Raw genomic sequence first — 13,615 nt, 5'->3', positions numbered from 1 at the left:
TCTATAACAATTAAACTAAAAAATTCAGAGGTTTAAAAAAATTAATCAGATATTACACTACATTTAAAATTTTGTAGCATTTATAACATTACAGATTTTAGGAATCTCATTTCTCCATTCTCTCCTGAAAATACTAAAGGTCAGTAAAAACCAACTTGAAAGAGACACGTGTACCCCAATGTTCATCGCAGCGCTGTTTGTAATAGCCTGGACATGGAAGCAACCTAGATGTCCATCAGCAGACGAATGGATAAGAAAGCTGTGGTACATATACACAATGGAATATTACTCAGCCATTAAAAAGAATACATTTGAATCAGTTCTAATGAGGTAGATGAAACTGGAGCCTATTATACAGAGTGAAGTAAGCCAGAAAGAAAAACACCAAGACAGTATACTAATGCATATATATGGAATTTAGAAAGATGGTAACAATAACTCTGTATGCAAGACAGCAAAAGAGACACAGATGGATAGAACAGTCTTTTGGACTCTGTGGGAGAGGGTAAGGGCAGGATGATATGGAGAATGGCATTGAAGCATGTAAATTATCATATGTGAAACGAATCGCCAGTCTAGGTTTGATGTACGATACAGGGTGCTCAGGGCTGGTGCACTGGGATGACCCAGAGGGATGGGGTGGGAAGGGGGGTGGGAGGGGGGTTCTGGAAGGGGAAACATGTACACCCATGGTGGATTCATGTCAATGTATGGCAAAACAAATACAATATTGTAACGTAAAAAATAATAATAATAAATAAATAAAACTGAAAAAAAAATAACAGAAAGAAAAAAAACAACTTGATAGGCACTATTTAAAGCCTAAGTTATGTGAAATCTTGTGCAAAGAAGTGAACTTGTAGACCTAGTTTCAGACCTTTCACTGCCACTGAAGAGTTTGTAGTCTAGTTGAGAAGCAGAGAGACTGGTAAGAAATAGCCAACTGCAAATCTGGCACTATTATTATGTACTACATTACTCACTTTTAAAGGTAACCTCCTTTTCTCCACCCCATTTTAGTTAGATCTGTCCTCACCTTCGGTCATTATCTCTCAGCACACTTTGCTTATTCTCTTCAGAACATCTGTTCTAGCTTGTGATTCAATATTTGTATGCTTGCTTATTGCCTGTGACCCCCATTAGATTGGAAGCTCTGACGGCAGGTGCCTGGTCTCACTGATCCACTGACATTACACCTGGTGCTTAGCATAAGGGTGAGTATCCGTAAATACTGTGGAGTGGATGACTGACTGAGTGAGTGCAGTAAAAATAAATAAATAAATATCACTCAGTCAGTTCAGTTCAGTCTCTCATTCGTGTCCAACTCTTTGCAACCCCATGAATCGCAGCACGCCAGGCCTCCCTGTCCATCACCAACTCCCAGATTTACTCAAACTCATGTCCATCGAGTCAGTGATGCCATCCAACCATCTCATCCCCTTCTCCTCCTGCCCCCAATCCTTCCCAGCATCAGGGTCTTTTCCAATGAGTCAACTCTTTGCATGAGGTGGCCAAAGTATTGGAGTTTCAGCTTCAACATCAGTCCTTCCAATGAACACCCAGGACTGATCTCCTTTAGGATGGACTGGGTGGATCTCCTAGTTGTCCAAGGGACTCTCAAGAGTCTTTTCCTACACCACAGTTCAAAAGCATCAATTCTGCGGCGCTCAGCTTTCTTCACAGTCCAACACTCACATCCAAACATGACTACTGGAAAAACCATAGCCTTGACTAGACAGCCCTTTGTCAGCAAAGTAATGTCTCTGCTTTTTAATATGCTGTCTAGGTTGTTTATAACTTTCCTTCCAAGGAGTAAGCGTCTTTTAATTTCATGGCTGCAATCACCATCAGCAGTGATTTTGGCACCCCCCAAAATAAAGTCTGCCACTGTTTCCACTGTTACTCTATTTCCCATGAAGTGATGGGACCAGATGCCATGATCTTAGTTTTCTGAATGCTGAGCTTTAAGCCAACTTTTTCACTCTCCTCTTTCACTTTCATCAAGAGGCTCTTTAGTTCTTCTTCACTTTCTGCCATAAGGGTGGTGTCATCTACATATCAGAGGTTATTGATATTTCTCCCGGCAATCTTGATTCCAGCTTGTGTTTCTTCCAGCCCAGCGTTTCTCATGATGTACTCTGCATATAAGTTAAATAAGCAGGGTGACAATATACAGCCTTGACGTACTCCTTTTCCTATTTGGAACCAGTCTTTTGTTCCATGTCCAGTTCTAACTGTTGCTTCCTGACCTGCATACAGATTTCTCAAGAGACAGGTCAGGTGGTCTGGTATTCCCATCTCTTTCAGAATTTTCCACAGTTTATTGTGATCCACACAGTCAAAGGCTTTGGCATAGTCAATAAAGCAGAAATAGATGTCTTTCTGTAACTCTCTTGCTTTTTTGATGATCCAGTGGATGCTGGCAATTCAATTTTTGTTTCCTCTGCCTTTTCTAAATCTAGCTTGAACATTTGGAAGTTCATGGTTCACGTATTGCTGAAGCCTGGCTTGGAGAATTTTGAGCATTACTTTACCAGTGTGTGAGGTGAGTGCAATTACTACTTGAGTAAAATTAGAGGCTGTTAGTTTGATTTGGTGATTATTTGGAAGGCACATAATTTCATTTTGTCCTTGTTTAGGAGGTAGTATGTTAGAAGAAAAGGGACAGCAAATGTGAAAGAAATGTGTATGACCACCCTCCTCTGCTACCCTAGAGATATGAGTCAACACTTTGAGGAGCAGAGTGTGAGGCTGTGGCCAACCTAGTCTCAGGCTTCTGGTTCTCAAAGATAGGTCTTTGGAAGTCACATGTGTCATATTGAGAGCATCTCATTACTGACCATACAATCGTAATAGCAGCTACTATCTACAAAGTACTTGCAATGTGCAGCAATCTGTGGTTAAGTGCTTGTAGAGTGTAATCTCTGAACTGCAGCCCCGAGAGGTAGATAATATTACCAAACACTGAAATGACTAAGGATCAGGAGAGGCTAAAGAGAACCAAAGCATCTCAGCTGGGAGTAGAACTCGTCCCTCTCTGAGTTCATGCTCTTAGCCACACCTCTCTGAAGGAAAAGAGAAAATCTGCTTAGGGCCTAGTTCTTCTTCTGATCAATTTCATTTGATTCCTTCTTTCTTGTGTGTGAAAACAATTTGGTATAGGCCTTTGTACATTCATTCAATGCATTGATGGTTATTGAACTTCTCGGCCCTTTAAGGGGCTTCCCTGATGGCTTGGTCTGTAAAGAATCTGCCTGCCATGCAGGAGACTCAGGTTCGATCCCTGGGTTGCAAAGATTCCCTGGAGAAGGGGATGGCAACCCACTCCAGTATCCTTGCCTGGGGAATCCCATTTTCAGAGGAGTCCATGGGGTTACAAGAGTTGGACATGACTTAGTGACTAAATTATCACCACCACCAGGCCCTTTAAGATACAAAAAATACACTCATTTACCTAGCCACCTTGTTCCTGCATGCCCCATTATGTGCTGGGTATAATTCTAGGTGCTTATAATTTGTCAATAAGTTATAGTTAAAGAGACCTACTCTCATGAAATTTATATTTTAGATAGACAAATCCTCATAAATAAACAAAATAACTAATAGGTAAATTATGTTGGGTTCTAAAAGGTGTTAGAATGGAAAAACAAAGGTTAAGGGGCTTGGCCAAGGGCTCAAAGGAGGAGGAAGGCCAGGTTGCACATTTAAACAGGGAGTGCAGGTGAGGTCTCAGCAAGAAGCTAATATTTGAGCAAAGATATGAGGAAGTGAATGAACACCTGGTTAAAGGCTTTAAGGTGGTGGAGTAAGGGTAATGCCTTCCAGGAGTTCACACTCTTGTGGTGAAAAAGCTAAACAAACAAAGTAATTATAAATCATTGTAGTTGAGGATAATAAGCCTTAAAGGAAGGTGTGCCCAGGTGTGTCCACCTGATGAGATCACAAAAGCATAGAAACTGAGTGCCCAGGGGCGTTTGGAAGTGTCTTGCTGAGGAGGTGATGTTTTCATTCCTTAAATACAGAAAGTCTTGGGGTGATGGGGAGGCCTGACAGCTGGCAGAGGAGCTCACATTGAGAAACAGACAAGGACTCTGCCTGATGCCTGAAGGGGACAGAAGAGGTGACGTGTTAGAAAGGTGAACTGGAGTTAGGTTATCGAGAACATTTCACTTCTTACACATGATGTGGGGGTCCTGAAGGACTTAAAGTGGGTGTGTTTTATTAATAAGAAAGTTGAGACTCCCAAGAAGTTAAGAAACCTCCAGGGCCACAAAGCTACTAAGTGGTGGGCCAAGATATTTTAAGCCCAAGCTTGTCTGACCTCCGAACCATGATGACACCAGAATCCCCCTACATATGTGGAAGGGTGTGATGTTAGTTACTGTAGAACAGTTAACTTTGTGAAGTGGGTGCCATTCTGGTTAGGAGAGACTGGCCAGTGGGTTATCTGCTTTGTCAGGTGTACAGAATCCCCTCTGCCTAACGCTCTCCTTTTCCAAGGAACCCAAAACTCATGTCGCCGGGTATTTTACACGTTTACATCACAGACGGGAGGGGCCAATAATATATTTTCCCTTTAGTAGTTGAATATGTGGTGTCATAGGTATACTGACTTCACTGAATCTCACCCAGACCTGTGTGAGAACAAGACTAAATTTCCTCAAAACAAATAGACCATGAATGTATTCAGTCAAGAGGAATAGGCCCTATTTTTAGGAGTTAGAACAACATGTAGAAACAGTTATGATGAACAAACTTAAGTTTGATGTTTTAAATTGGAGGAGCATTAAAATTAGACGAGTAAATGTTACATCAATTGTGCATGATAATTATAGTTGCTTTTCTTTCTCTTTTCTGAAAAGGTAAATGTAGAAGCTACTGATATATCACACTGTTCTTTGCAGGGATGTTTTTATACAATGATGGTTAAATAAAAGTCATGCATTAGTCTGAATGTCTTGTTTTTTTAATGTATCAATATACATATATTGAAAGTAAGGCCTGCAGTATTTGTATCCTTCCTACTAGTGTGTGTGTGTATGAGTGTGTATGTGTATGTATGTGTGTATCTTTGTAAGTTCTTTCTAAGAGGGAAAGATTTATAGAAGTATCAAATTTCCAGAATATACATGTAAATTTTAAGAACATGGTCATGCACAGTATTAGTTGTGGGAAGATAGATCATGAGCCTTAGAACCAATATATTATTTACGGTAGGTAAACTGAGGATTAAAAAGAAATAGGTCTCTGAAATTCAGTCACTTACAGAATGAAAAGTTGATCTGTTTCTCATCAAAGGTTCAGGCTGGGAATTTATGTCTAGGGAAGCTCTCCTCCATGCTTTGATTCAGAAATCAAGGCTGCTGGCTGCTCTGACGTCTTGAATGTGTGTCTTCCAGGGGGTCCTGAGTGTTGCCATTGAAGTCTGTCTAAATACGGAAAGAGTGGAGCAAAGCACACTTGGGTGTTGTTAATGGGTCTGGTCTGAAAGTGGCACACATCACTTCTGCTAATATGCCTAGGGAAAGTTCAGCTGCATGCCACACCTAATTGCAAGGGAGGCTGGGAAGTGCAGTTGTGAGCCCAGAAAGGGGAGAGTGTATTTTTTGGGGGGATTATTATTATAAACATTTTTATTTTAAAAGACATTTTTTATATTTATTGTTTTAAATTGGAGTATAATTGCTTTACAACGTTGTATTAGCTTCTGCTGTACACAATGGGAATCAGCTGCAAGTATTCATGTATTGCCTCCCTCTTAAGCCTTCCTCCCACCCCACCACCCTATCCTACCCCTCTAGGTGGGGAGAGTGTATTCTGGTGGCCAGCTGGAGGGCTCTGCCTGAACTGCTTACAGCTTTTTATTTATTTTTACATGCTGATGGGAGAATGATTACAGTAGCAAATAAGTACCTTGCCTTTATTTGCTACAGATTCTGAGCACTAAACACTCCTAGTCAAGAAAGCAAAGTCTCAGGACTTCCCTTATGGTCCAGTGGTTAAGAATTCACCTGGCAATACAGGGAATGCAGATTTGATCCGTGGTTGGGGAACTAAAATCCCACATGCTGCAGGGGAACTGAGCAGGAGCATCGCAACCACTGAATCCCTGAGCTCTGGAGCCCCGCCCACCGCAACTAGAGAGTCAGCTGGGCTGCCCAGATCCCATGTGACGCAACGAACATCTCAACTAAGACTCCTCTAAGCAAAATAAATAAATCTTGGGGGAAAAAAGTAGCCAAGTCTCATGGGTAACAGCTCGCTTGACTTACATTTCTCACTTTATTAACTTTCTCCTGATTTATACCAATTGAATTGTAGGGCTTATCACATTCAGGGTGATACTATTTTGAAATTATTAACTACTGATTCTCAAACTTCAGCAGGTTAAAATAAGAATTTTTTTAAAAAAATCTTCAGACCAGAATCACCTGGAGGGCTTGTCATTGCACGCATTGCCAGGCCCGGAGTTTCCAGTGAGGATTGTTGATTTGCACTTCTAACAAGTTTCAGGTGATGCTGATTTCAAATCCAGATCTTCAGGCTTTAAAACCATGCCTCGCCCTCTGCTAAAACGCTTGGGCCTTTACTCTGCTAGCATTCTCTCCCGCCATCTTAGGTCAAAACCAGCTTTCTCTGACCGTAAAAGGACTTGAGGAGCTACCCACTCACCTTCTGTAAAACAAAACTGAAGTTCTTGAGCTGGTAAGTGTTTTTGGTTGAATATTTTAATCTCGAATTGTGCTTTCAACCAAATTTAGCTGAAGGGTTAACTGCTAGTTGTTTTAAGTTCTGAAGGGTAACTGCTACCCTTCTAGTTCCTCTACCCTGACTTGTTTTTCTTTTTGTTTTGAGGTTTCTTTGCACTGCTTGAATTCAAGTATTGCTTGTCCACTGACTCTCAAAATGATGTTTAAACAGGCTTACTCAGAGGCTGCAATATGTCACTTTAGTTTCTCTTAGAAAGTGAAATACAAGTCGGCTTGACTCGGGGTGTTGTGTTTGTTGAATCAAATGGCTAGCTGGTCTGGGACTTCTAAGGAATGTTTTTAAGTTAACAGCCTAATAATACTATTTTGAAATTATTAACTTATCCCCCAAAGGGAATAAGAAAATAAGGTATTTTTTTGTAGCTTGACATCTTCAGTTTCACTCATTATTTGAACTAGTAGGCTTACTATTGGTTGCTGAAGGTTGCCTTTATAACTCCAAATGAATCACACGTTAAAAATGTTTTTTGTTGTTGTTGCTACTTGAAGAATTCTCTCTGGCAAACAGGAGTCTACATGAACTATACTCAGACCCTTTGACCCAATATGTCTGCTTGCTTCTCTTGGTGATTCACAGTAAGACACAACAGGTGCTAATCTGCCTGGGGCTGGGAAGTGTAACATAGATTTGAGGCAACAGTTTCAAGTCTTACAAGTAATTAACTCAGCATGATTTAGCTGGATTTGTACCAAGTGTTTGCCCATGCTGAGAAAAATAACACTATGTCCCTTTCATCAGTGGATCTCAAAAATGCTTCACACACATTAATTAATGCTTATCACACACCTCATCCTCCCCATTTCCAGATGAGAAAACTGAGTGATAGGAGCTGGCACAGTCATTTGCCTGCAGCCTTGAGGGTAGGTGCAGTGAAGTGTAGCCTACAAGACTCATTTTGGTCTTCTGACCTTGGGGTCATTCTTTTTCCTGTTGATGGAATGCTGTCACCACATCTTAAACTTGTACAACCAAGTCTAGCCCTTGCAGGCAACCTAACTTACTGAAAACCCAAGAAAAGAGCGGCGAATTTTGGAAAGATAAAGTCGCTGAGTTGTGGCTGACTCTTTGTGACCCCGTGGACTCTAGTTCATGGAATTCTCCAGGCCGGAATACTGGAGTGGGTAGCTGTTCCTTTCTCCAGGGGATCTTCCCAACCCAGGGATTGAACCCAGAGTCACCCACATTGCAGGCGGATTCTTTATCAGCTGAGCCACCAGGGAAGCCCAAGAATACTGGTTTGGGTTGTTTATCCTTTCTCCAGTGGATCTTCCACACCCAGGAATCGAACCAGAGTCTTCTGCATTGCAGGTGGATTCTTTACCAGCTGAGCTATCAGGGAAGCCCTGGGAAAGATGAGTTATTACATATTATAAAGATAAATCATGAAAGGAGTTGCAGGTGTGAGCCCAGGTGTGTATGCTTCTGAACAGGTCTCTAACCTTGCGATAGGATTCTTTCTTGCTTAGTCGGCATTCTGTGAGTTTACTGGACTCTGCCTTTGGAGAGAGTGACCAATGGAGTGGACATGGTCACCTTTTTGCATGTCAAGTCATGGGTTAGCTGGGAACAGAGGCTCATCCCAGAGAGGGAGTCCTACACCTCAACTTGACTTTCCATTGGACAGGTAGCTTCTCCTCTGTGCAAGAAAGGGGTGCAGCTAAACTCAGCTTCACACCAAATGCCAGCACCTGGCCTTCCCTGCAATGCAGGTGTCCAGCCCAGGCTGACTAACTGCCACTTGCAAGGCTGCTCTCAAATTTGTCTTAGGGGAAGAGAGAGCATTCCTCTAGTTTGGCCCCGTGTGAGCCCAGGCCTACTAGTCCGGGTCCCCCTCTCTGCAGGGAGACCTATGCCCCTTCTGACCCCTTTTCTTTGAGTTCCAGCTTGTACCAGGCGACACTGCTGATGTTTGCCCCAATCCTTTGCACAGCAAGCCCATTCTAGGAGGTAAAGAGAGTTCTTAATTCTCATTTGGGCCTCAGTCCGGGCATCTACATCACACAGTTCAGTTTAGTCGCTCAGTTGTGTCTGACTCTTTACAACCCCTTGGACTGCAGCACACCAGACCTCCCCGTCCATCACCAACTCCTGGAGCTTGCTCAAACTCATGTCCATTGAGTCAGAGATGCCATCCAATCATCTCATCCTCTGTTGTCCCCTTCTCCTCCTGCCTTCAATCTTTCCCAGCATCAGGGTCTTTTCTAAGGAGTCAGTAGTTCACATCAGGTGGCCAAAGAATTGGAGCTTCAGCATCAGTCCTTCCAGTGAATATTCAGGACTGATTTCCTTCAGGATTGACTGGTTTGATCTCCTTGGAGTCCAAGGGACTCTCAAGAGTCTTCGCCAACACCACAGTTCAAAAGCATCAATTCTTTGACGCTCAGCTTTATTTTTTTCTTTCTTTATAATATTAGCATAGTACACATTTAATTAACATTCCATGTATACATGTATAAACACCCCCACATGTGTAGTGATGGATATTGATCAACTTCAGATTTTCCTGATGAAAAGCCTTCAGATATCTTAAGGTGGCAAAAAACATAGTTGTTGCTGTCCTGTATATAATCTGTACCTCTTTCCTTCTTGTCTGAGCTTTGGGTTCCATTTCTGTGCCTGAGGTCATTGTTGCTCTATGCTGCTCCATAAGATTATGTAGATTTTTATTACTGCCTCCCTGGTAGTTTGGTGAGTCTCAAGTGATGATGTTCCTTGGAATTATCTAGAGATCTTGATTTTTTAAAAAGAAGACAATTTCAGCTTCCTGGCCCCACCTGCAGAGATGCAGATTTAATAAGTCTGGGAGGGGGTCCAAATAGCTGTGTTTTTAACAGATATGCCTAGATCGTTTAAATGCATGTGGTTCATGGACCACACTTGGAGAAACGCGAATTGCTTTATTTTTTGCATTTGTTTGAGTACAGCCTTTGCCAGAGCTTTACTCGTGTAAAGTGGTGGTTGCTTACTTTGTTGGTTAAACTCCAAGAATAGCTTTTGCTACTTATCTGATCTCAAAACCTCTCTTCTTACCTGATGTCCTCTCCTGTCTGTGACCTCTTCATCCTCATGTGTTCGTTTTAACTCACAAAGGTAAAAGAAAAAAAATGTGTATTCTTCAAGGAGCTTAACTTTTGGTAGGAGTTATAATTTAAAAATCTCCCTGTTACACATTATCTTAGTACTGTTAAGCACCCCACATCATGTTAATACTGTTTAGCATCCCTTAGGTGCAACTAATAAGTTTTTGTTTAATTAACTAGAAGGGTATGCTTTTGGGTGGCCCAGTTCTTAGGAAATGATTACTATTGGTCAATTAAAAAGATGTTTCTGTGCCTATGTGTATATACATACATAAATATACATCATACTATATAATAAAAATGAAAATGCAGTTTAAGTTTGGCAAGTTTGATTCCAGTCCATGACAGCAGTTAATATTATACGTTACTACACTGGTTCTTCCTTTTATGATGGGCCATTTCTGAGGTCACTGCCCCTGTGGTACACACGAGCATAACTAAAATTTGTCCTTGTGGCCATTTTATTTCCTATGAGCCTTTTTGGAGAATTGGGATCACTCATTGGTTGAGTAGTTTACTGGATTCCCTTGGGCATAAATGTGGAGAAGCAACATTTAAAGCACATTTTGGATGGGTTAGAAAAACCTGCTACAGTGAATGCCTCAAAGTCTTACATCACAGTTTTTCAAACTGTGTTCCGAGAAGTGCTAGTCTACCTTCAGATATAACCATATGCTTATAAAAATGAGTTTGGTTAATGATAGAATAAACAGAGTTAGACTCTTAATTCTGTACAGCTCTCAGACTTAATACCCTCCGTCTCTAAAAAGAAAATTCAGCATGGAGTATTTTCCAAACTTTTTTTTTTAACCCAAGTCATCTTTGAGGAATACTGATTTTTTTTTTTTTTTGGTGGGAGCATAAATTGGCACATGCTGGCTGAAGTTAAGCCCCTGCTTTTCTGCTACACTGTGGTTCTGAATACTTATAGATTATAAGTAGGATTTGTCTTTCTTCACAGTTGGGTCAGGAAATTCCATCCACTTAGTTGCAGCTCTGGGGTTGAAACACTATTAATTTGTGGCTTCAAAGTCTATATTCACACCATTCCACTGACTAGAGCTGCTCATTCTAATTGTTTTAAACGTTGTTGCTGTTAAAAAAGAGGCTCCAAAGACTGCCTCCAGAGGTTGCTCAATTATTTAAGATGCTGATGCAGAAAAGCAATACTTCCTTAGAAAGTCATGCCATTAATTAACACGTCTTCTGGCTTGTCATTGTCCTTACCTTCTTATCCTGTTGTCAAGTTTATTTAGTCCATTAATGACTAGAGGAGAGAGTTTTGCTGCAGTGCTTGAGGTCTTCTAAAAATGTGAATTATTTATGAAAAGCTTCGTTTTGGTTTCCACCTTTCCTTGTGTGTGGAGGTGGAGGAGGTGGTGAGATGCATATGGGGAAAAGATGCTTGTATCCTGTACAGTGGGGTTTTTTGGTGGGGGGCTGTATTAGGAACTTTTATCTTGATGCTCACCAGTAGGCTGAATTCATGATAAATATGCTTAAGCAAGGGTGTGTGTGTGTGTGTGTGTGTGTGTGTGTGTGTGTGTGTTGGAGGCTCTGAAGGCTTTTATTATTGATATCGTAATCACTTTACGAGTTACATGTCATATACTGTGCTTAGAACTGTGCTTCTACTGTCCAGACCAATCCACCACAAATCACTGATTCATTCAGTAAGTGTGGGATACATTGGTTACCCTTCTGCCCTGAGCCAAAGAGTTCCCTGCTCAGGTTTGATAGATTCTGGTGACCTTTATGAGACTGAGCCACCAGGGAAGGCTTTAAAACTAACACATTCTGATAAATTTAACACATTCAGAAGATATTATATGGGCCTTTAGACTGCTTTCTCCAAGTCAGTTCAGATGGTCATCTGGAAGCCTAACCACTTGGAGCCATGAACAGGCTGGTGTGGAACAGGCAGGCCGAATCCTCTGGCTCAGGACTGTCAGTATAAAATTAATTTAAAACACAACAGAGAATTTCACCTGTGCCCTGAGACCTGAGTTGCTTCCACAGTGTTCCTGCAAGTGTCTGTGTTTCTGAAAGCAGAGCTCTAATCTGTATTGACTGTCTGTGATGTGTCTGTAGGTGTCAGCCAGCAGGTGCCTATGTGGATCAAGGATGCAATGACCAAAGGTAGTGGCTGTTCTTTTTTCTCCCACCCCCTCTTCGTGAGGAAGTGCTTGCATCTTAATCAAGAATAGTACATGCAGGAGTCTAATATTTTTTCATTATAATTCATAACTGGGCAGACAGTGAAGTGCCTCAGTCCCAGGAAATAAGCTCTCTAAACACTGCTCACCAGTGCTTCTCTCTCTACTCCCTGACTTGGAGTTTTCCCCGTGGTGTGTTGGAGTTGGCTTGTCCTAGCCCACAAAAGCCGACGTTGTGCAAATCTCATATCACCATGTTCAGTGATGGTAGGTAGCTTGAGACCAACCAAGCTGACAGTATTTACAAATGGGCTCTCCCCTTAGAGAAGACAGACTGTCAAACATTTACTGGTGCACCACTGGATTCTTCCTGTCTAATCGAGTCTCCTAGGACTGATTTTTTTGGCCTGTAGAACTTCAGTATGTGTACCGTTCAATCTAAATTAATCTGTTTCTTTGGATTTGATATCTTTGATTTATTTATCAATTTATATTTGTGTACATACTAGATGCTGGGCACTGTGCTAGGTTCTGTGGGTAAATATAACCTTATGTTTATAATTATTTTTATTTAATTTATAATAAAAGTCTTTTTAAAAAGTGACAGTTTTATTTTATCTTGTTTTTATTTAAATAAATAATTGTTTAATACATACAATAAATTATAATATTAAATAAGCTGGCTTTGTATTATATTTGTAATATTGCACAAACATCACTTTTTAACTCTAGAACATCTCATCACTCTCAAAAGAAATCTCAGATCTCATCTCCTCTCAACTGCTAATCTCTTCGGATTTGCTTATTCTACTGGACACTCCATATTAGTGAAATCATACTACAGATGGATTTTATATCTGCTGTCACTTAGCATAATGTTCTTTTAGGGTGCCTCCATGTTGTAACATGTGTTATTACTTAATTCCTCTTTATGTCTGTATAGCGTTCCACTAAAGGTACAACATATTGTCTATTTTTCTATAATAGACTATTTCCAATGTTTGAGTATTATCAATAATGCTACTATGAACATTCATATATACTTTCTTGTATGAATATCTATTTTTTAATTGAATTTTTATTTTTTGTGATATAGTTGATTTACAATGTTGTGGTTAGTTTCAGGTGAACAGAAAAGTGAGTCAGTTATCATATATCCATTTTTTCTCAGATTCTTTTCCCAGATAGATTATTACAAAATATTGAGTAGAGTTCTATAAGGTAGGTAATAGAAGGCGCTATAAGGTAGGTTCCTGCTGGTTAACTATTTTATATATAGTAGTGTTTGTATGTTAATACCAACCTTTTTAAGTTATCCCACCCCAGCCCAGTGTTTCCCCTTTGGTAACCATAAGTTTGTTTTCTTAATGTCTGTGAGTCCACTTCTGATTTGTAACCAAGTTCATCTGTATCTTTTTAGATTCTACATGTAAGCGATATCATATGATATTTGTCTTTCTCTAGTTGACTTAATATGATAATCTCTAGGTCCATCCATGTTGCTGCAAATATCGTTATTTTGTTCTTTTATGGCTGAATAGTATTCCATTGTGTATATGTACCACATCTTCTTTATCCATTCCTCTGTTGATAGACATTTAGGTCTTT

The 13,615-nt window shown here is 40.5% G+C and overlaps 1 protein-coding gene across 6 annotated transcripts in view; it reads left to right on the top strand.

Moving 5' to 3' along the window:
- The window catches only part of LOC145509795 (uncharacterized), a 1,222,357-nt gene that overhangs the window by 313,782 nt on the left and 894,960 nt on the right, over positions 1-13,615 (top strand). For 2 of the 6 annotated variants that reach the window (XR_014056433.1, XR_014056441.1), the window contains exons 13-15: positions 1,144-1,214; positions 2,463-2,545; positions 4,023-4,950. The exons of 2 other annotated variants lie outside the window; for them this stretch is intronic. The gene's annotated coding sequence lies outside the window, so the exon portion shown is untranslated. Of the gene's footprint in view, positions 1-1,143; positions 1,215-2,462; positions 2,546-4,022; positions 4,951-13,615 lie in introns of those variants that run through there. 2 more of the 6 variants (XR_014056463.1, XR_014056461.1) reach the window with 1 other exon arrangement.

Source organism: Giraffa tippelskirchi, chromosome 6 (assembly GCF_054371585.1).
Source record: "Giraffa tippelskirchi isolate mGirTip1 chromosome 6, T2T-mGirTip1v1.2.pri, whole genome shotgun sequence".
In the NCBI taxonomy this organism is placed as follows: domain Eukaryota; kingdom Metazoa; phylum Chordata; class Mammalia; order Artiodactyla; family Giraffidae; genus Giraffa; species Giraffa tippelskirchi.
The sequence above is the reverse complement of the archived record's forward strand: the minus strand, read 5'-3'. Positions and strand labels throughout refer to the sequence as shown.